Below are 22088 nucleotides of genomic sequence, written 5' to 3'. Positions count from 1 at the left end.
AAAATAATAATATACAAGTAAAATTCTCCCTATGTAGAACTTTCTGCTGAAATATAGTGAAGAAACTGAAATATAGAACTAACCTGTGGTAAAAAATGATTTTTGTTAAAATAGCTATATAAAATAAACAGAGAAGTAACCCTACATATTACAATTTATTTAAACAATAAAAAAATAATATATATTTAAAATGCTAAAAAAATTGAGAAAAAAATCCATTCTACAAACAACTATAAACAATGCGTTTTATGTCCTAACTGTAAAAACTTAGAGTTACAAAAAATTATTAGTTTTATTTATCTATATTTTACAGTTTCTTACGTTCCCTATAAAATAAAAAAAAGTCTGTAAATTTGAAGGTATTTTATTGTTAAAATGGAGGAACGCCTAATTTTTGGGTTAAAATATTGAGCTATTAATGTTACACACACTTTGTATTACTGTTGTATTGTGAATTTTTTCTGACTACATTCTAAGAACAATTGATGAAGGACCTGGGTAAGTGACGAGGCCCTTTCTAAATTAGTTCCTTACATAGAGACCCTACTTCTGTATAATAGTAACCCTTTTTACTCGTACCATGTTGGAAATAAGCACTCGATATTCAAATTGAAATCAACTTTCTATGCTTACCTTAGATCTTTTCTTCTCCACCATGTTCCTGCTCCTTTTTACCTTGCTTACAAATTTACTAAATGCTATTTCTGCTGCTGAAAAAAAATTACTAAAAAATTACTAACAAATCCCAACTCCCTGTTCCCCCTGAGAGAGTTGATAAAGAAAACTTCGATATATCCCTGGCCCCCCTTGATCTTGTCATAGAGAACCCTTGTAAAAAACACGTTACATGTAACATGTTTGCTAAAGGGAGCAAATAATGCCTTCTTACCTCTTTGCTAGTAACTGAGACTGTTTCGAATCAAAGTTCTGATTGAGCAAGACCTACCTACCTACTGAAAATGTGTTAAAGTATGTCTTTTGTAAAAGCTAGATGTGTGAATCAATTAATAAGGAGCAAATTAATGCAAATGTTGAAATTTTTTACCAAAATTCCCCTGTACTACTTGCTTACTAGCTCGTTAAGGGTTCTTCTAAAACCTTAAATACGAGCTTAGTGGTGCAATCTTCTTTCTAGGTTCACACAATTGAAGGTGCTTCGCTCTATGAACCCTACGTTTTACCTATTTGAGCGAGTCGCCCATTACCATGTGTAGATGACACCCTCACTACCTGCAGCCTCGATAACCATATCGAACCACCTCTTACTGGTGTCCCCCCTTGCTGCTGCAGCTTCCAAGATTTCCTCGTTTGATGCTATGTTAAAGTTTGATTTTAGGTTCTTACCTAATATACCTTAACGTTCTTTTTGTCGATCTTCTGTCTCGGCCCCCATTTTGAACCCCTTTGTGTGAACGATTCGAGGAGGATTTCGTGGATAAACCGCCTTTCTTTCGATGATATCTCGATATATTCATACTTACTCTGTAAATGTTTGAATGTGGATTTTTCCTCTTAAAACAAAAGGATTGATCCGTTCCTGATGCACGAACAAAGAACTAATGAATAATTTCTTTGACGATAGGATGGGTGGTTCCCGTCTGGGACTTTCCCTTCTGTTAACTTTTCGACTTGTGACAATCAGCTCCCTCTGAGATCGCCCTCTGGAAACGTACGTTTTTTACGATTCGACACGATTAACACAGATGGAGCCACCCGCGAAGAACTATTCTCTCGCTAAATCCGGTGATATATACTAGTAAAATTAGTCTAGGCTCCCGCCGTCTTTTCGCTCAGGATTCGGACTAGTTAACGGCAGCGGCATATGTTGCTGCACCTCTTCGAGGGGCGTCGTGAACGGTCTCATCGGTGTTGGCCTCATTGATAATTCCTCCGTTTGCTCGCTCTCTGGGAGATGACTCCGACGTGTCTTATCGTCGCTCTACCGGATCTAACAATTGAGTGCGAAGACCCCCAGCAAAGAAGGATCGGTCGAGAGGCCGACTCCTCGTCAAACTACCTGGAGGATTTCTTCCTCGACGTAATTTTGCGTTGCATCTGTTTCTTTGCCAAACCTGGTGTCGTACAGTGTTGCCGGATTGGGCAAAAAATCCTAAATTTCAAAGAACCTTGAAATTTTTTTTTGAGATTCTGGGATGAAACTGCTGCTTTTCTATGAAATGAATTTGAAAAATTTTCAAAGATTTCTCAAAATTCAAGTGAGCCCCCTTTATAACTAGGCCTACTTTTATGAAAACCCCATTCCGGCAATTTAAAAATGACCCATGTAAAATAAATACGTGAAATATTGTGAATCGGCAAGCTTTAAAGATAAAGAACTCTCGACTCACTCCTATCCAACGATTGACAAAAATATTAACGGTAGCATCAAATGCGTAAGAGCTTAATAAAAATCACTTTTCGAATGGAAAGGCAAAGAATATATATTATAAAAATAATGGTGAAAATTATATAATTAAATGTGGAATGAGGTTTTAATCCAAGCAGCAACGAGGTACTTTATCTGAAAGGATAATTAATTTTGTGCCTTTGATAAGGCCTACTTGATGTATTTTGAAAAATCGAAATATACTTTGAATTCGTTTCGTAACGAGCGGAGACTTAATCTTAGAATCTCAAAGTAAAAATTTTACCTTTTTACTCCATTACGCATCTCCAGACCTCCCTAGATCCGTACGTCCTATAACTTCATTCGATCGTGGGAAAACGCCCTGAATAACGTTCCTTATGATGCGGCCGAAAATAACAGTAACAATAATAAGAATAATAATAGTAACAATGCTCCAACACTCTTTGTTATCTATTATTAAATGTTTACTTTGTTACTGTATGACTTGTGCGTTCGACAAATCCGTTAATGACGATGATTTTTCCAAAAAAAAAAATCACATAAACCCTAAAAATCTTCGTCCCCCCTTGGCGCTCGAAACTAACTAATATTAATGATTATATGTGCGTCAAATGTCAGTTTTGTGCCTTATGCGAAAATGTCCCCCCTGATATATCGCAGAAAAAGTTTAATTTATTTCCGAAGCTCTGTCCTTATTCTGGGATAATTTTCTCAGTTCGATAAGATGAAATGAAAACTGAACCCTAGAACGCTAAACCCCTATCTTTTCGAACGTGTATACCTCCTAATATAAATTCACTAATTTCCTAAGCTGAAAATTATTAAATTGTCGGAAAGAAAACAAAATGGCAACGCCGCTACCGCAAGAAATCATACACGCATAATCGGTTTCAGAATTATTGAGTTATTACGGACATCTAAACCCTAAAAGGCAACGCTGACCTCTAAGGCCTCATCGGTGCTGGTGCCCCATTTATGATTCCTCCGTTTGTCCCCGTTATCTGGGGGGATGACTCCGATATGTCTTGTCGTTGTCATTTTTCCGGATCTAAAAATAGGGTGTGAAGACCCCCAAAAAGAGGTCGGTCCAGAAGCCGACTTTAATGGATGCTGGAGGGTTAATTTACATTAACAAATAAACGTAAATTAACCCTTCGAACATCCCCTCATCATCTCCTTTGTACTCAATGTCGTAGAAAATTGATAAATAATAGCAACAATTGACCATCTCTCTCATCACCTTCTTTTGTTATAATTTTTACCTGTAAATCGATTATCATACGTTAACAAATTTCATTAAGCAAGTGGTAGAGAAATGCTCGAGTTATTAACAAAGTAATTTTAGTTTTAACAACTTCAAAATCATATTCGTATATATCTCTGTGTAATTAGTTTAAAGCGCTTCTCGTTTAAAAAAAAAAAAAAACGAAAAAAAATTGAAGAAACATTTTCCCCAATGGCAAATTGGCGCCTCCTAATATGAGCCGCTCCCCGTATAAATAAAAATAAACGTTTGTTATAACAAAAGAAGGTGAAAATTATTTCAATTTTCGGAGAGTGAGGAAAATGGCAACGTCGCCGCAACGACTGATACAAAGCGAGGTAACGACAATTCTTAGGAAGAATTCACCAAACGTTAAAGTGTTTAGTATTCACCTATAATGGATTTCTTTAAATGGCATTTTTTAAAGAAAACTATCTGATGAAATTCCGAAAATAATTATATTTAAGTTACATGTGCATCCTCTCACATAGACGAAATTCAAAATAAAATTTCCAAGATGCTGAAAGACGAAATCATAATACCATCACAATCTCCTTGGTCGTCCCCGATATGGATAGTACCAAAGAAAATGGATGCCAGTAAAAAACAAAAATGAAGAGTCTCATAATAGATTACCGGAAAGTAAATGAAAAAACCATAGACGATAGGCACCCAATACCAAAAATATCAGATATTTTGGACGTTGTAGTTACTTCACCGCCCTAGATTTGGCTTCCGGGTTCCACAAAAATCGAGATGCACCCAAATTCAATGGAAAAAACAGCATTCAGTGTAAAGAACGGACACTATGAATATATCCGTATGCCGTTCGGACTAAAAAATGCGCCGGCAACCTTCCAAAGGGTGATGGACAATGTCTTGTATATATGGATGATATCATAAAATTTTCCACGTCTCTACAAGAGCACATCAATAACTTAAAACTAATCTTTAAATGCCTAAAAAAAACTGGAATGAAAATTCAATTGGACAAATCAGAGTTTCTGCGTAAAAACATGGAATTGGGGCAGATAATAACTCCAGAAGGTATAAAACCAAATCCGAATAAAATAAATACAATAAAGAACTATCCGATTCCTAAAACGAGTAAAAAATCAAATCATTTTTGGAACTAATAGGATATTATAGAAAATTCATTAAGGATTTTGCAAAACTAACAAAACCAATGACACGATGCCTAAAGAAAAATGAAAGGATCGTTCATAGTCCAGAATTCGTGAATGGTTTTGAAACTTGCAAAAACGTCCTAATGAACGACCCTATATTACAGTATCCAGATTTTGAGAAACCATTTAACTTGGCAACAGATGCCTCAAACTATGCCATAGATGCTATAGGTTTTATCCCAGGGGCCAGTGGGTAGCGATCTACCTATAGCATATGTTTCTCGTACCTTAAATTCCGCAGAGACCAACTATAGCACTATTGAAAAAGAACTACTGGCAATTGTGTGGGCTGTAAAATACTTCAGACCCTATTTGTTTGGGAAAAGATTCAGGATCATCAGTGACCATAAAACTCTATAATGGTTATTCTCCCTTAAAGAACCCAATTCCAAACTTGTAAGATGGAGACTAAAACTAGAAAAATATGATTACGAAATAGTATACAAAAAAAGAAAACTAAACACCAACGCTGATGCATTATCCCGAATACACATCAATCATGCAGAAGAAAACACTATCCCAGAAAACTACCCAGACGACATCTCCCTATTAGTAAATCTTGGTCTTAATAACGACGAGTTAGAACCTCATTTAAATGCAGATGACATAAATGAAATAATCGACTCCTGGAGTAAAGACATTAATAAGGAAGCCACAGCTCCACCAGGCGTACAACTAACCTCAAACAACGCACGATTGACGAACGGATCAACGGTACATAACACCAATGACCAAGAAGAAGATAGCAATACTGTACATCCAAGCGTAGAAAAGCCTATAATAAGAGCACCATGTGTAGAAAAATGTGTCAATCAACACCAAACCCAGTTAATATTTATAAATAATAAACAAACAAACAAAAATCTCAAAGTTATAAAAGAAAAAAATATTTAATAAACCAAAATTAAGAATATTTATTAACCACAATAGTACGGAATAGGATATCTGCAATCTGATTAAAAATTGGTTAATTCCAAAGATCACACACTGCTCTTGCACTTCTTGGATAAAGATTTAGAACTCATAAATTTAAGTCTTTCAAAAATAATTCCTTTAAACTTTTTATATATAATAACTTCTTAACTGATGTAACAGACGTTGAAGAACAAAAAGTAAAAATTCAACTATATCGCGAATCAAAAACATCTCATAGAGGAATTCAGGAAAATTTAAAAGCAATAAAAAAAATACTTATACTGGCCAAATATTGACAATAACGTACGACAATACATAAACACATGTGAAACTTGTCTGAAAGCTTTAAATATGAAAGGCATCCCAATAAGTTAATTTTTAAACCTACTCCTTTTAGGTGGATGAACCCTTTGACCACATATATTATATCGACGTTTACAAAGCCCATAGTCAATATTTCCTAACATTCCTAGATTAATTTTCTAAATTTAGACAAGCTTATCCAATAAACAGCGTTTCCGCAGTGAAAATCCTCAACAAATTAGTAATATTTATATAACGCACTTTGGAATACCTAGGAAAATCACTGTGGATAACGATCATGAATTCAAAAATAATCTTGTGCATGAATTTTGTAAAACTCATAATATTGAAATACATTACACCACATTATACAACCTATCAGGCAACAGTCCTGTCGAAAGATTTCATTCTACTTTATCAGAAATAATTTTAACCCTTAAGAAAAATAAACAAAGAAAACGTAATAACACTAATGAATTACGCTCTTTTGTCTTATAATAATTCTATCCATTCCGTGACATAATATTCACCTTTCCAAATTGTTAGAGAGAAAATATCATACAAGAACCCTTTTGAATTAAATGAAGCGGACAAAATCAACGAATATATGCTAGAACACATTGAAAACCTTAAGACCTTACAAAAAGACGTAAATAACAAACTAATAAACAAACAAACACAATCCTTATAAAAAGCTAATAAAAACAGAAAAGAAAACGTCAAAATTAATAACAATAAGGATTTATACAGAAAAACGCATAGAAACAGAAACGAAAGAAAAACCAGAGATAGATACCAAAAACCAGAAAATCCAATAAAAATTTCAAACAATAAAATTAAGTCAAAAAATAAAGCATATCATAAAAATTATCTGAAACCCCAACTATTTGTTTCAGGAGAAGAGAATCATGAATCTAACGACGATAACTGTGATTCTGATACTCCCCTCAGTATTTATCTTAAAGCTAAAACCCGTAGATAATCCCATCCTTCCCATATCATTAGGACAATCGAAAATAATCACGTCCAAACACACATTCATTTATCATGTAAATACCACTAACATTTTATTAACTCTACACCAAATTAGGCATGTAATTAACCATTCTATGAAACATTCTATAATCACAAATGACTCTCAAATTTCAAGTAAAACTGTTAACACTAGACGTAAGGTTGATTAATGCATGATTCTCTTAGAACACCTCACCCAAAGAATCGGTATCTTTAACATCACTAAAGAACTACATCGAACTAAGCGAGGTATATTCAACATCATTGGTAAAACCTCTATATGGTTATTTGGAACTTTAGATAACGATGATAAAACCTTCCTTGTCAACTATTTAAATAATCTAAAAAACAACAACAAAACTCTAGAACCAGATTTTAACAACCAGAAAACTTTCCTAAAGCCATTGTCAGACAGTTATATAAATAAAATTCAAAATATTAAATCAAGTCAAGATTAACTCAATTTGGAAATAAAACAAATATCGCAACAACTGGATATTGAGCAATAACACAACATGATTTTTAATATAGCAGACATGAGTTTTAGTCAACTTCTGAATGTTCAGCATATAATTGATAACATCGAGAATACAGTTACTTTTACAAAAATAAATATTTTACATCCATCTATTCCTCCTCTAAAAAATTTAAAAAATATACTATATATAAATTAAATGCCCTATATGGCTCTGAGAAAATTATTAAATTCAGAAATAAACTTAACTACTACAATTATTTTGGAACACAAGTAGAGGTAAAAAAAAAATTATATTATTCAAAATTCATATTCCAATCACGATGTCTCAATACAGATACCTCCATATGTACGTCGTCCCAATCCAAAACCAAATCATCATCCTAAATCATCCTTATCTACTACTCAACACCGAGAATTTTTGGATAACCTCCGAAGACTGTAACAAAATTGAAGATTGGTATATGTGTCAACAAAGCTATCTAGTCAAACAACAACCCTGCGTAGCCAACCTAGTTCGCCGAGGGAAAATGGAATGCTCCTGGGACCATGTCTTAGTAGAAAAAACCCATGTTCAGCAGATAAGTGGAAGTGATGTTCTAATCATACCCACCATACCGGACACAGTACAAACTTTCTGTGCAAATAATGGATTCCTCAAAATCTCCAAACCCACTATTATAACTTTGAAAAAATGTTATATCATAATTAATGGAAAGACATACAAGAAGGAAGAAACCACCAAAAAAGAATATATATTAGAGCTCCCGGTAGTAAACGTACCAAGATTAACAATAACAGAAAACATTCAGTTAACCCTCAAGAAAGTGAAGCTAGAAGACCTAAAAAGACTTCATCAGCTTTCCAACGCCTTACGATTGGAAACGTATTCCAAGAAGGGACCAAACACCCACCAATGGACAAACTCTTTGCTAATCTGTCTATTAGTTTCGTCTCTTGTATGTTTAAGATATCTATACAAAAATCACAAATTGAACTGCTTCATGAAACAAACGCCACCACCTCAGAAAACCTCAGAACCCACGTTTTCTGAACTTAAGAAGGAAGAAGTCATGTAGTCCACACTAGCCCATCCAATGACATTATCAATATATACCACTGGACTTTATATTGGACCTCATTAAGACCTCATCGATAGATAACTGTATAAAACCACCCTTAGAATAGTTAAGATTTTCATTATTGTCATAATATTCAGTTAAGTAGTTATGCTGTAAGTCTGATCAAGTTTATGTTATTTCTTGCAAGATAATAAAGTTGTTTTTAAATTCGTTTAAAAAAACCATTAATCGAAAAGAAGTAACTTAATTCGTGTCATAGGAATCCTTTCCCACGAGACTGCAAATCGAATATTTCCTTGGAAATTGCAGAGCCAGCAAACTTGTAATATAAATGGTTAGAATTACTAATTAAAGGAGCTTCTTGATATTTAGACTTATAATAGAATATTGATGTAGTATTCTCTGCGTTTTTTTTATCTTCTTTTCCTGGACTAAATCGTAACATGTATATTAATTAATACTGTTTTGTCATCTATAACTGTTATTTTTTACGCCACTATTTAAAATGTGTTGTTATGTTACAATTTTCAATTATTAAACTACCAACAAAAGGTTGGTGGATTATTTCAAAGACACGTTGTTGATACATTGTAGTAGCCACATAAATGAGAACCGTGATAAAGATGTATCAACTAATTTAATATAATGGAAATTTAAACACAAATTATTGTAATTTTACTTAAATAAATATTATCTTCCAATAAACATTTCTCACATTGTTAATAAAACAATACCCTAAGATGAAAAAAGCAAATTTCTCAGTCCAAATAAATGCAAAATATATGAGAACTCTTTGAAAGTATAGATGTGGTTGCTTTTGGAAGAATAAAAAAATTGTTAAATGATTAGGGCTCAAACCACCAGGAAGTCAGGCACATCCAGTTAACACTTGAAACGCAAGAAAGTCCAATTTTACTTATTCTAAATTGCAAATAAAAATGATGGACCAAAGTTGACTGTACGTACCTTGGTGAAAGCCGTGAAGCCGTGGAAAAAGCCCTACTTTCTCAACCATCCCAGAAATTGAGGACCCAACCGACGCTATATCCCAAAGACTCTGAAGGATAATGATAGTTGCTTGCTCTAGTGGATAGTAGAATCTTTTTAACTTCGTCGGGGTAGAACGCGGCAGTATCACATGTTTTGGCTGTGGTTTCTGTGCACTAAAATAAGAGGAATAGTTATGGGTAAATCCCAATTACAGGGGAACAGTCGATGAATCGAAGCTCGATGAAAATAATGTGGTCCTCTATGAAAGACCTACTACTTTAGGACAATGTTAATGATAAGTTTTGATTGCGTTGGGAGGAAGAGAAATTTTATTATTAGTTCCCATATATCGGGAATAGGAGAGTACACATTTTGTAAACGAGGAATCGTTGGAAAACCCTCTAGGAATGAGTTTCATTTTTTTCTTACCTCTTCTTTCTTGTTTCGTTAAATATTCTCTTAATCGATCGGGATGAAACCCTTTCTTATTTTTTGCTTCTCGGTTTTAAATGAGATTATATTTTTATTTCGGATCCAATAGTTGAAGTCAATTTCCACTTTTCTGCTAATGAAAAACAAACGACGAACTTTCCCGGTCCGATTACTGACACGTAAATGTCATAATTGTCATTCGATATGTTTGTCGGGTTAGCAGTCGTAGTGTTTTCGCTGTCCGACCTTAGTTTATCTTTAGGATGTAGAGTAGTTTTTAGGTACTAGTAAATATGTATATGTCGGAGATTTATTAGTCCTTAAGTGATAAAGTGTAATATTACTAGCTGATAATATGACGAAGGGCAAGCTGACAGGGCCACCTTAAGGAAAAGCTCTGTCGAACGAGGTCGCCACCATCAAGGGCGAAATTGAGAGGCCATGTGTGCGGGCCTTCGTGGGAAACAGGGACTAGCAAGTACCTTACCCCTCGGATTCGAAGGACTCGCGAGATCTGGAAAACGAGAAAACGAAAAGGGACAGGCAGATTAGATTGGCAATTGACGAGAAGCGTTCGTGTAGTAACGAATTCGTTAGTTTTGCACTTTTTCTATTCTTGCTTTTAAAAGTGAACTAAATACTTTATATCATCATGGAAAACCTTCCTATTGATGATCCGACATATATTTAAATAGTACACAATAAACTAAGAAAACTTATGATTATAAAATTTTCCAGTTTATAGTAACAGGATTTTAATAGTCGATAGATATTTTCTTAAGATGAAAATGTTATGTAAATATATATTGAAAACGGCTCAGTTTTTGAAATACAGGATGGCAAATTTAACTTTTTCTTTTCATTTTCTTTAATAATTCGCGCAAATATCAAAATATAGCCATGAAATTTGATATTATGGGATTTTTCGCAGGGCCGAACTTATTTTTGTTAAAATTTTCGTCAAATTTACAGAAAGCGCCATATGCAACGTACTAATGAACGTTGAAATGATGATAACTTTTTTGTGCCTCTTTATGACAACTTTTTTCTTATCAAAATAGATTCCCTGTTTATTTTTTCCTAAAAAAGGTACTCTTGTTGTAAATTACTAAAAGTCACTATTTTTTAGATATTTTGAATTTAATCCCTAGTAGTTCGGCTTGCTTCTACAGGGGAATTGTGATTGAATAGTAAATAGTTTATTTCGCCAATTTTTATATGCTTAATAAATGTTTCTTACTTCATTTAACAACGTTCTTAATATTATGACTATTACATTTAACATTATTTATTTACCATTTAACATTTTAATATTTTAGAACGAAATTAATACCAAACACTTTTTAATTGTTATTTAATACAAAACATAAAAGTAATCATATTTCAATTTATCTAAAAATTACTGGAACATGGTCCCATATTTTAAAAATTGAATTGAATAATATTAACACGTTAAAATCTCTAAATAAAATAAATACAGAGCACCGTGTTGAATTATGGACACCCAAACCCTAAGTGTCGACCCTAAACTATTAATGGCACATCGTTGTTTCTTCTTTCATTATTGCATATACATTTCTGGAGAATAACACATACCATGTGTGAAACTTAAGTATGGTATTGATGGCTTTAGGGTGCCTTTTCTTATATATATCTATTAGGTGATAAGGGTTACTCTCAGGGACAAGAAACACGATATTATATTCTTTAGTCTTGCCTAGGCTTGCTTTCCGAGTGGTCTTAAGATATAATATACGAATATAATAGTAAATTATAAAACTTTTCTTTTCTACAACCCATATACCCAACACACCGAAAATACTAACTGAGATTATTGAAGCGGAACTTGAACTGGTTGTCAAGCCACTGTCATAACTAGCAAAATTAACACTAATAAAAACACTGTTCCCCGAAGACGTACAGCAACATATGCCGCTGCCGTTAACTGGTCCGAATCCTGAGCGAGAAGACGGCGGGAGCCTAGATCAATTTTAGTAGTATATATCGACGCGAGAGGATGGTTCTTAGCAGGTGGCTCCATCTGTGTCAATCGTATCGATTCGTAAAAAACGAACGGTTCCAGAGGGCGATCTCAGAGGGTGCTGACTGTCACAAATCGAAAAGTTAACGGAAGGGAAAGTCCCTGACGGGAATCACCCATCCTTCTCTCAAAGAAATAATTAATTCGTTCTTTGTTCGTGCATCAGAAAAAAATAAATTCTTTTGTTTTAAGACGAAAGATTCAGATTCAAACATGTACAGAGTAAGTAAGAATATATCGAGATATCGTCGAAAGAAAGGGAGTTTATTCATGAAATTCTCTTCGAATCGTTTACACAAGGGGTTTCAAAATGGGGGCCGAGACGGAGGATCAACAAAAAGAACGTTAATGTATATTAGGTAAGAACCTAAAATCATACTTTAACATAGCATCGAACGAGGAAATCTTGGAAGCAGCAGCAGCAAAGTGGGACATCAATAGGAGGTGTCTCGATATGGTTATCGAGGCTGCAGGTAGTGAGGGTGTCACCTACACATGGTAGTGAGCGACTCGCTCAAATAGGTAAAACGTAGGGTTCATAGAGCAAAGCACCTTCAATCGTGGGGACCTAGCAAGAATTAAGGTTCTCAAAGAACTCTTAATGGGCAAGTAAGCAAGTGATACAGGGAATTTTTGGACAAAAATTTTCACATTTGCATCAATTTGCTCCTTATTAATCAATTCACACATTTAGCATTTACAAAAGACACGCTTTGACACATTTTCAGTAGGTAGGTAGGTAGGTTTAGCTGGATCAGAACTTTGACTTAATAGAGCTTCATTTATCAACAAAGACCTAGGAGGGCATTATTTGCTCCCTTTAGCAAACATGTTACATGTAACATGTTTTTTACAATGGTTCACTTTGACGAGATCAAGAGGGGCCAGGGATGCATCGAAGTTTTCTTCATCGACTCTCTCAGGAGGAAAAGGGAGTTGGGATTTGTTAGTAATTTTTTTTCAGCAGTAGAAATGGGATTTAGTAAATTTGTAAGCAAGGTAAAAAGGAGCAGGAACATGGTGGAGAAGAAAAGATCTAAGGTAAGCATAGAAAGTTGATTTCAATTTGAATATCGAGTGCTTATTTCCAACATGGTAAGAATAAAAAGGGTTACTATTATACAGAAGTAGGGTCTCTATGTAGGGAACTAATTTAGAAAGGGCCTCGTCACTTTATCCAGGTCCTTCATCAATTGTTAGAATGTAGTCAGAAAAAATTCAAAATACAACAGTAATACAAAGTGTGTGTAACATTAATAGCTCAATATTTTAACTCAAAAATTAGGCGTTTCTCCATTTTAACAATAAAATACCTTCATATTTACAGTTTTTTTTATTTGATAGGGAATGTAAAAAACTGTAAAATATAGAAAAATAAAACTAATAATTTCTTGTAACTCTACGTTTTTATAGTTAGGACATAAAAGGCATTGTTTATAGTTGTTTATAGAATGGATTTTTTTCTTAATTTTTTTTAGCATTTTAAATATATATTATTTTTTTATTGTGTAAATAAATTGTAATGTGTTTGTAATATGTAGGGTTACTTCTCTGTTCATTTTATATAGCTATTTTAATAAAAATCATTTTTTACCACAGGTTAGTTCTATATTTCAGCAGAAAGTTCTACATAGGGAGAATTTTACTTGTATATTATTATTTTTTTAGTAAACATACACATTCATACACTGTGACTCATTTGTTTTGGGGTTAGTCTGTAAAAAGTTTATAAATCTTACGATTCAGTCCGGTTATTTTAAAAATTATAGATCTCGATAAAGTGCACATTTTCATAATAAATAGCCTAGTTGATGTACAATTCAAGGCCTACTACGACAGTTTCTAGGAGCAAAATTTTAATAAATCGCTAATATTATTAAAATTTTGCTCTTAGAAACTGTCGTAGTAGGCCTTGAATTTTATATCAATCAGGCCATTTTCGAAGAAATTGTGCAGTTTATCGAACTCTATAATTAAAAAAAAATCTGGGCTAATACGCACAATTAATAAAACCTGTTTTTTTTTTTAATAAAACTAATGCAAGTTAGGACACACGTTTATATGACCAATTTTTCATAAAATACAAGGAACCATCTTTCAAAATTAATGACATCACTTAAGTTGCATCCAACATGTATATTTCTTTTAATATTTATTTACAGTGTACTTCCTAAAGGTAAGGAAAATGCTTTGTTTCCTAGATACAAGGTGATAAATGTTTTATACGAAATTTATCAAAACCTACAGCTACAGTTTCCCACTGGATTATTTAAAATTAATTAATTTTAAAATTTCCTAAAACTGTTGAAGAATAAAATACTTTAAATTACTCAGAGAACAATCCAGCCCCTAAACTTTCACCTATTATTATGTAGGAAACACACTGTAAATACACATATTTGATTCTGGAGGTAAGATCATCTACATCATCACCAAAACATAAAAAAATATAATTATAATAAAGAAAAATTTTAATTCCCTTCTTCATTCCTTTAAATATTTGCATCGACGTAAGAAATAATTCCGTACACATACATCATTTTTTTTTTGTAATGGCACAAATGTTGGTATAAGCCTTTTTAGATTAACCAAAGGATATAAAAAAAAGAGGAGGATACGCCGGTAGGAGTAGCACAAAGACAAAAGAAACAACAACAACGTAGCAACATAGCTTCGAGACTTTGCGGTGGATAAGGATTTAAACAAGAACAGAAATCGTCGTTGTTAAACATACAGGATAACGAGGATAACGTAGAAGTAAGAAGAATTGGAGAAGATTTTCTCATAGCCGATTCACGTTACGTACAGATAAGAGATACCCTAGGTACAAGATCATTCACGCCATTTGACAATAAGTTTTCAATAATTTCAAAATTCATTTCCAGATCAAAGTATCAATTGAATTTTGAATAACGTAACATAACATTTTGTAAAAATGTAACTTTAATACTTTAATCTCTCTAACGTTCAATTTAGCTAACTAGCTAGCAATTAAACTAAATTGAAACTTTTTGAAATCTTCGTATTTCGGTTACAAAACATTCTGTGGGGTATCGTGTAGCGTAAATGACCCTGTACTTTATTTTGTATAGTCATAGTAGAGGGATATTTTATACGGATCGTCCGTACCATTACGGTACATAGAGGGTGTTTTTTTTAAGGGATGGCAACAAATTAAGTTGGCGAATCTGGGACTTATTTTAAGATACAAACCTCAAGTGAAAGCACCTACACAGTTTCCAAAATTTATTTATTTTTCACTTTTCACGTAACACATACACACTTACCTAACTAATTAAAACCCTTCTATATACCGTAAACATCGCTATTGGGTTTATTCGTTGTATATTAAGGTTTTAGTTTTTTGTTTTCTTATTTGACAGGGAAAAGAAAGATCCCTAATTATTAAAATATCTAAGTATCTAACGAAAATAAAATAATTATATGTAACGAACAGATCCAATTTTATATACACAAGGTTCAGCACAATTAGCACAGGCCACACCATTGCTATCTTTTAAAGCGCATAAACGTCTTTTCGGTTTTCGGAAGTATCGATGAGAAAACGAAATTTTGCTTCGCGTTACAACTTGGACGAAATAAAACGCCACATCTTTATTTTACTTTGCGAGCAAATAGAATGATTTACCAAAGTCCCAGGTCGTAGGGATTACAAATTGCCGGCCGCATCATCATCACAACTCTGCCGAATCACCCAACGAGTTACGTTAGGTCCTTTTGTAACTTACTTTTTAAAAAATAAATAAAAATATAATTTGATAATACGATTTATTAATTCGTACACGTTTTTCACTATCTTCAAGAGGATGCCTAAATAACTATCTAATGCTAATTGCCCTGAACTTTTATAATAAAAAGTCGCTGAGTTTGTAGAATCTGGAGCGTGTTATTGTTTTTGTTGACAACACATGTTATTACTTTACAGAGGAAATGGTCATATAACTAACGAATAATACACAACAAATAAAAAACCACCACCAATCATTTTCTTGTACTTTTAGATTTGTTTTTTGGAAACTAGAAATTTTATTTTGCTTCAATCCTAAAACTTTAAAATAGAACGAAACAAATCGCGCATCTCCGCCGAAATAAGAAATTAAGGGCGATTAATGAAATCAAAAAATTATCACGGAATTAACATAGCACGGCACACATACCATAAATAATTAAAAATGTTGACAATATCATCCTCAATTGTTTCGAAGACACTATCGAGCGTTTTTTATAACTGTTTTTTGTTAATTATTTAACATATTTCAAGTTAAAAATCGTGTATTGAAAAATTCGATAAAAAAAATTATATTTATTTCCAAACGAAGACCAAGTTACAACTGACTCTTACTAAATCATTTGAATAAAGTTAACTCTATCGAGTATAAATTGAGTTCCCAGCGAAATGCAAGTTACCAGTTTTATGGGAACCGGCGTCAGTTTTTTACTCTTCAATATTGCTCAAAACGAAAACGTCAAAAACTTTGTTTTTGTTCGTACAATTGTACAATTGTAAATCGAGGCGCCTTCGCCAAGTTGAGCGCCGCCACCTACGACCAAAGAAAAATTAAGCAAACGTAATCCTTGTGATCAATAACATCGTTTACGAGGTTTAGAAGATAGCAATAGTGTGGGACCCACAGCAGCAATGGAACCATCCTAGCTTAGGATTTTTAATTTACTTTTGGCCACCAGTGTAGATCGGTGGATAGGTTCGAATATACATAATCCAAATTTATTCTGCAATGTCTTTTTTAAAATTATTTTGCAAATTTTCGTCATTTTTTAAAATATCGGCCTTAGGTGATTTTATACGAAATAATTTCATTAGTCAATTCAATTAAGTTAATTTCTTTTAACTACAACTATTTGCGGTTTTCAGAGACATTTTTTAAAACGAAGAAGTAGATAAATTAACGTTTTTAAATACTCCGGTTCCAATTTATTCTTATGTTTTAAACAAAAGTTTCTCCAACGTACACTCTTTCAAACGATACAAAGTAAAAGGATCTATACAAGTGATAACATAAGTAGGGGGTTTTGCTTTTAACACGACACAGACCTTTAAAAACTAAGCAATATTTTTACATAACATTTTTTCGAAATTTCAAAAACCACCGAAATATGCGCCTAAGAATGTTATAATAAGTAATACAAGTTTAGCTGCTACTCATTCCGGGACTGGGACTGGCTACAAAAGGTGTTCGAAATTGTCTCCATTGGTTTCATTTGCAAAAACATTAAATGTTTTTTGCGTTTTTGCAATTATAGCTGATAATTTTTTATGGGACATTTTATTTTTTTTATGTTGAATTACTCTTTTAGGCAGGAACGAATTTACATTTTATACAAAAACGTATTAAAACTCATCTGGGCATATTTCGTGTTTTTTTGAGATTTTGAACAAATGTCACATAAAAATATTGCATAGTTTTTTTAGATCTACGTCGTGTTAAAAGGAAAATCCGTACTTACGTTATACTTCGTATATTATGACAAAATTATAGTTCACTAAACTAACAACAAAACGAAACGTTCTTTTGCTCTTAATTTGTTTTTCACAAGGAGATAAGCGAGATTGAATTTAAACAATTATTAATTATTTTAAAACTTAGCGTTAGTTCTCGTTTAAACAATACTACTATTAATTAATTTTATTTTCAAAAAGATATCATCCTCCGTGGCTATTATATCAAAAATCAAGGGACTTTGCATAAGGATAAATAGGGTTACATAGATTCGAAACTAATGTATCTACGTCCGTTCGAAAATTTTCTATCTCCACTAAGCACCAGGGTGTTTGCTAGGAAGTAGTAGTGCAGCATACGGAACGGGATACGAACGGAGTTTATTCTGAATCGATTTAAAACCAATGGTACTCGTACAGATACCCAGTGTGTGGTACAGGTTTTGGCGATAATTGAGTTTTTTAATTGATCGTCCCGTTATCATTCAAAAATTATCGAAGTGCAGAGAAACAAGCCCTTTTATGACAAAATTGTAGCAAACGTTTTTTTATGACGTACGAACACATTGTTTAAATAATTTACGCCATAAAATCTAAAAAGGCTTCGTTATTTACGGAGAATTTCGTAAACACGATTTTCCTAGTCAGTAATACAACAAACAGAGGAATTAAATTCAAACGTGGATTTTATTCAAATTTGTATAATTCGCACTAAATAAATATTAACGGGTGTATACTACAAAATAATAATTTATTTTCCAACGTATAGACAATATTCGTAAATATGTCATCGATTATTTATAACGATCGAAACGAGAACCAACCACCATTTTCAATCGTCCACACATTGGTGGTGGTGGTGGTGAGTTTTATTTCTCGTTGACCCGTCGCCCATCGGCACGGAACAGTAATTCTATTAATTCTGGCGATCGTAGGTTCTCCATTTCGAATCTCGTCCCGTTCACACATATATAAGCAGGGACGACTTCCAGCGAATACACACGAATATATACGAATATACACGCAGGTAAGAAACTATAAAAAGAAAGAAAATCTAAAAACCTCGAATATCCGGAAACACAATAAATGGCTCGTTTAAGTTTTGGCGAATGCGCCGGGAGGTGGTACTTAAAAGTATTAAAATGAAGAGTTCCTAAAATATTTCTCTATTGACATTTTCTAACAACAGAAAGAGACGAATTTAAGGAAGTTCATAAGATATTTGAATAAGCACACATTCAAGCGTTCAGATAAAATCATCGACTTTTGAACTTGACTCATTGCCATACTACAAATTAGGAAAATCACATTAGATTATATTGTACATTTTTCGAGATGAAAAGGCTTGTCAAATTTCGTTCCAAAACAGCAGCAGTATAATTTTATGAATAAGAAAAGTCGCAACCTTTTCGTCCGACACCATATCAATTTATAACGACCTCCTCTGGTATACCACCCAACGTAGTATCCCACACTACCACCTACCTAAATACCTCGTACATTAGATAAAAATATATATATTGTAAAACTGGCTCGTACAACACGCTCGATTAAAAGATTTGACAGTCAGTCATTTTGGAAGCACTCCGTATAAACATTTATATGCATATTAACATAAGTCACATAAAGGATGTTCTTTTTTTTAAGAATAGTAAAAAGTTTAAGGAGAATCGGGAAAAGCGAAATTAAACTTCAACATCTCGCAAGTCAAAGTGGAAGTAACTTAAGTCGAGCTTTTACAAGAAGTTTTTATCTCAAAATAAGTTCAAGATTAACCGATTTGATTTTTTACCATCTAACACGAAAAGGAGCACCCCGAGTATTAATTAAAATTATTAATCGATCACTTTGGCAATTTATATATTTTTTATATATCAAAGCAATCAGTCAAATCTTCGAACAAAGTGTTCTGCAAGCCATAGTTTAGATTAATCATTATCCGGGTTAATCATTGTCCAGGTTAAGCATTGTTCATGTTAGTCATTATTCGTGGTAGCCACACGTATGTATATAGAGGGTTCGCCATTTATATCTGTTCTCGGTCACGCCATTCGACGAAGTTTCGATTTACTTAATTTAGAAAACGAATACATAAAACTGTTAATTTAAACACCAGTCGATCCGAAAAGAGTTTATTATATTTTAAGTTCTGGTTACATGAAGCGGTAAAAATGAACTGACTAACACTAATGTCTTATGATTAAAAAGGCAATCGGCGATGCTGACTCTGATTATTATTCGTCCTCTAAGAGAATTGACTCTAAGCAGAATCAGCGTGGAATAACAAGAATAAATCACGCCAAATAGCGATTAGATATGAAAATAAAGGCTCAAATATTTTCTTAATCTAATTCCATTTTAATAAAAACAAATTTTATATCGATAAAAGCATTTGCCACATCAAAGTAATTTCTCGAAAAATGCAGACTCAGAAAGAAAGATCACAAAACTGGTGTTTCTTGAACTTTGGAAATTCGTTTTTGTAAATTTATAAATGAAAGTCAGAGGTAATCGAAAACTTTAAAACATTCTTGTAATCCACCATACTTTTTTTTGCACCAGATTGCAAATTTTCAAGTAGCCGCAACTCATTGTTTTTATTTTAATTTACTCACGATTTTTCCCAAACATTTGTAAAGTCGTTTTTAATTCTGTGTCGATTACCAATGACATCTTTTCATTTGATATTCACAGCCAAGAAGGTATTTACAAAATATCAATTATAACACAGCAGGCATTATTTTATAACTTGATAGATTTATTATAGCAGGCTTTGCTTCTATTTAACAAAAGCACAAGTAACTCGATTTATCAAGTCATTATGCATTATTAGTCACCACGTATTTCTACTTCGTCAACTTTCATCTAAAATATTTTTTTTACAAAACTAATTATTTTTTGAATTCTGAAGGTTCATTATAAGATAACTTCCAAAACCGTAATGTTTGAAAAAAAATGTTATTGCAAATCGGCAGAGAATTAAATATTACATTAGAAAGACATAAAAAACTATGGGTTGCTATTTAAAAAAGTACGAATTTATGCCGTTCAGCGAAAACCGAACACCCCACATTAACGAAAATATTATTAAATCACACAGCTTTCTAACATAAAGAAGTACAATACTAAAGTTTTCATATCGATATTTGGATATTCGATACAAAAATACCAGAAACCGAGCTCGGACTAATGGCGAACTTCGTATACACAGGGTCATAGGTCCAACTCGTTCATTAAAAGATTATTAGGATGTAAATGCAAAATTGATCCAGAATTTGAAAATTGGACATTAAGTTAACTTGAATACAAATTTTCAACTTCGGGTTACTTCCGGTTTGATCAGAAATAGTTGTCCTGGCTTGCCTATTTCAAATGGGGTTTCTAGTATATTAATTTGTTTTTAAATTCTACGTAACATTTTCGGTATAAAGTCCCATACTTAGATTCCTTATCATTTTTGAAACATTCAATCTCGAATTAGAAACGTGTCTTCGTAACGATCAATTTTCAATTTGTGCAAATATCCACAGGTATAATAAACACGAACGAAACATTTCGCAAAACGTCAATACAATATATAATCTTTAGTTTACACTCTTGACAATTATAGGTTTTAGTATTACAGTACCGTTCCTAACATTTATATATATTTTTTGAAGTTGTAAAAGTGAATTTTTTAAAACGAAACACCATTCATCTTAACTTCAAACAATCGTAACTAGAAAATTTAATTCTCGATCAAAGCTTATCATCAGAATTACCCATGTCGTTCCAAACCATGGTTCGAAATAATTAAGTTTTATTATTTGAATTTGGTAATAACTTTGATTTAAAAAAAAGTAACTTTAATTTACGATAGGTAACGTATTATTTATTTTTCGAATGTCAACTAGTACTTTAAAAAAAAATTGAATTACTTTGAAAATTATTTAGATTATAAAGAGTTTGATGTTGAACGACATTCCTTACTACTGCAATAATAACCCACATAAATAGGAACTAGATGTAAACTCAAGACTGCAGATACAAGTAATTTTGAAATGGATCATTACGGAGGCTTGTTTTTAATTCCAGATCAAATATCTAAAAATGGCGAAAGCGCCGGGTTTGGGATATTATACCGAAATAGAGTAGGTAGGAAATATATCACTCAGGATCGACAGCTATTTAACACGTTTAAACCGGAAATGATAGGAAGTTGCAAACATTAAAAGAAAATAGTAAACACAGTAGAAAGAACTTTATTGGAAATTTTCAAATTCGTATCACATTTAGATTTCAACAAACCAACAAACTTTTAAGGGACAGGTTGGGTGAGAATAACCCCTCCTCGTATAAAGGGCGAATATTAAATAGGAGTTTTCTTTTTGACACAAATCGTTAGGTTAAATTTATTAGAAATCTGAAATATCAAAAACAACTTAAATATGCGCAAGTCTTCGATTATTATTTCTCATTATTAGTCATTGTAGGGTCAACTACAACTGTTCAAAATCGTCTCGACCTATATACCTGTCATCATATACAATATTAATAAG

General features: G+C 32.9%; 1 long non-coding RNA gene across 1 annotated transcript; it reads right to left on the bottom strand.

Annotated features, from left to right (window-relative positions):
- Positions 1 to 5757: 5757 nt before the first annotated feature.
- LOC136350122 (uncharacterized) lies at positions 5758 to 10192 on the bottom strand. The gene is made up of 3 exons (XR_010734081.1): positions 10028 to 10192; positions 9575 to 9771; positions 5758 to 7965 (listed from the first exon to the last, which is right to left on the bottom strand). It is a non-coding gene; the product is annotated as an uncharacterized lncRNA (long non-coding RNA).
- Between the last annotated feature and the right edge of the window lie 11896 nt (positions 10193 to 22088).

This window comes from Euwallacea fornicatus, unplaced genomic scaffold, assembly GCF_040115645.1.
Source record: "Euwallacea fornicatus isolate EFF26 unplaced genomic scaffold, ASM4011564v1 scaffold_115, whole genome shotgun sequence".
Taxonomy (NCBI): Eukaryota; Metazoa; Arthropoda; class Insecta; order Coleoptera; family Curculionidae; genus Euwallacea; species Euwallacea fornicatus.
The sequence above is the reverse complement of the archived record's forward strand: the minus strand, read 5'-3'. Positions and strand labels throughout refer to the sequence as shown.